The sequence below is a fragment of the Marmota marmota genome, unplaced genomic scaffold (genome assembly GCF_001458135.2).
Source record: "Marmota marmota marmota unplaced genomic scaffold, marMar, whole genome shotgun sequence".
NCBI lineage: Eukaryota > Metazoa > Chordata > Mammalia > Rodentia > Sciuridae > Marmota > Marmota marmota.
Window position 1 is genome coordinate 54,647 of NW_026008153.1, and position 3,141 is coordinate 57,787.

The 3,141-nt window shown below is 34.6% G+C and overlaps 1 pseudogene; it reads left to right on the top strand.

The window, feature by feature from the left end:
• The first annotated feature begins 491 nt into the window (after nt 1-491).
• LOC107133778 lies at nt 492-1,109 on the top strand (annotated as a pseudogene).
• The last annotated feature ends 2,032 nt before the right edge of the window (nt 1,110-3,141 follow it).

Consider the following 3,141-nt stretch of genomic DNA (forward strand, 5'->3'; position numbering starts at 1 on the left):
AGCCACCCAATGCATATAACCACATCCTTGTTCCAAACACATGCAGTACAAAAATAAACAACTTTTACAAGAAATAAGTTATATAACTAGGGTTACATTTTGGAACTTCCAAATGGAGTCACTTAGGCAAGGTTTTGTTTTGTTTTGTTTTATTTTTAAGTTGTCAATGGACTTTATTTATATGGGGTGCTGAGAATTGAACCCAGTGTCTTACAAATGCTAGGTAAGCACTGTACCACTTAGCCACAACTCCAGCCAAAAGCTAAATTCTTTTAAGTACGGTCAGGATAACTTAACATTATTTATCCTATTATCTAATCTTGTCTTATCTATTAATATCCTCCATTTTATAGGGTGCTTATTGGGCTGATCCATAATCTAAGTTGGGCTATAACAATTAAAGAAAGTATCAAAAATATAATGTGTGTAGGAATAAATTTTACAAACCTCATTCAAGGAAGCAGGGCTAGTGGGACTCATTGCACAGTTGCGGGGGCGCCTACTGATGAGGTCCCCTTGGAGCTTCTGTTAGAGGTGCCTGGGCCGCAGGGAGTATCTGGGAAGAATGGAATAACTTGACCAAGTCCCACAGCTGGACGTGGCTGCTGGTCCTCTGCTTCCTGTTTGGATGCAATGTCCTTATGATCCTCCTTCTGACCTTGTCGTCCTTCATGTCCAGAGTGCTGCAGAATGATGCAGAGCCAGAGCCGCAAATGAGGGCAGAGATCCAGGATATGAAGCAAGAGTTCTCCATGGTCAACAAAATGGATGAGTTTGCCAGATATGCCAGGCTGGAATGGAAGATCAACAAGATGGTGGACCAGCTCAAGACTTATGTGAAAGCACGCACTGCTCAACTAGCCAAGATAAAATGATTTTTAAGTGTTGCTTTCTATACATTGCAAGCTACCTTGATGATGTCACTCATTTGGAAGTATTATTCTGCCCCTGTGACTGTTGTGCTGAGGAAATGGATAACACCACTAGACCACCTGGTAGCCTTCTCTGCTAGAACAGCAGGTGGTGTTGGAATTACTAGTTGGATTTTAGTCTGTAACAAGTTGTGGTGACCCCTTGTACTTTACCCTTTCAGTCGAAAAGAAAGATGAATACCACTGTGGGATTTTGTTGTTGTTGTTAAACTGGGGGTTGAACTCAAAGGTTCTTTACCACCTAACCCCAGCCACAGTCCTTTTTATTTTTAATTTTGAGACAGGTTCTTGGTAAGTTGCCCAGCCTGACCTCAAGCTTACCATCCTCATACCTCTTCCTCCTTAGTTTTTGAGTTACACTTGTGCCCCACCACACCTATCCCAGCTATTATGACTTCTAAAATGATTCTCTTATTAGGTAAATGTGTGATTGCTGCTTAAAAATACAAAACAAACAAAAAAAACCCAAAGTACATAGGGTAGTTTTGTATTGAATATGTTCTTGGGCTTTATATGAAATTCTTGTAAGAATCCCAGTATTCTACAGTATTCTACAGTAACACCAGATTTGAAACAGGATGGGGGTCTACATGCCTTACTCCTGATTTGCTCTATTGGCACATTGTGGTCCTGTTGCCAACTGGAAAGTCAAAATTTTATAAAAACTTGAATACTTTAAAAATATTTTAATTTATATATTTTTTAGTTGTAGATGGTGCTGAGGATAGAACCCAGTGCCTCACTCATGCTAGGCAAGTGCTCTACCACTGAGCTACAACTGCAGCCCAAACTTAAGTACTTTTATATCTATTTTAGAAAGTAGCTTAATTTTATTACAACTACTAGAACTTGAACATTTGGTTTATTGTCTCATGTAGTAAAATTGAAAGAATAACACTAATTGACATTGTGTGTTCTTTGTGTCTAAAGTCATTAGTTGGATAAACATTTCTATATTGTATATCATCTACTTATTTGCAACTGTTAGTTTTTCATTACAGTGATTTATAAATGTACTGATGAGACCATAATGCATTGTTTTGTGATTCAATTGTTTTGCATTGAAAGCATTTCAAATTAAGTATGTTTTATAAACATTTAATATTTCTGCTGTATAGATTGGAATGAATTTGAAAAACAAAATAGGGAATCTGATTAAGTTAATTTGAATTGATACATATTTGACTTCTAACTTGTAATCACATGACTCAACATTTTACTCTTCATTGTGTCAGAACACGTGTCTATGTTTTCATTCATATTTTCACTTTTACAATCTTATGAATACTTATATTTCCTGATATACATATTCAGTCTTTACCCCTAATCCTAACACAAACAAGGATTATATTAACCCTTATCTTACCTCTATACCTAAACCAAATTTTACTTAAATCCATATACCAAAATATGATTTTTTAAACCAGAATTGAACTCACTCGCACTTAAGGACAGAGCCACATCTCCAGACCTATTTTGTATTTTATTTAGAGACAGTATTGTTTACCACCTTGCAGCTGCTGGGGCTGTCTTGAAACTCATAATCCTCCCATTTCAGCCTTCAGAGTGGCTGGAATTACAGGTGTTCACCACTGTGAGTGGCAACAATATGAATTTTAAAGTTTATTCTGACTTCTATTTTCAATTATCAATGTTAAATTTGCATTTGTATTATGCTACATCTTTTATGGGATATATATCCCTGCATCCCATCATTACAAAATGTGTAATTACATGGCTCACTTTTTAATTCTTCCTTGTATTACTACATGTATGTTTTTGTACATAATTTCATAGGTGTATTGTTAGAAATATTCATATTTCCATAAACACTTGCTAATTATAACCCTAACTCAAACCAAAATTTTATGTAAACACTTAACTTATCTCAATTACTAAACCAAATTTTATTAAGAGCATGTAAACTATGATAAAATTTTATGTGTATTTTAATTTATATGTTCAATTATCAATATTAAACTTTCATATATACTGGTATATATTGTTTATAGGATATATTCTTCATCCCCATGTTTACCAAATTTGTAATCACATGACTTACATTTTACTCATGCCTGTGTCACAACATGTGTGTTTATATATGTTATGAAACATAATTTCATAGTATATTCTTATGAATATTGATATTTCCCAATTCAAATATTCATTCTTTCACTAAAACCTTAACACAATCCAAAATTTTATATTG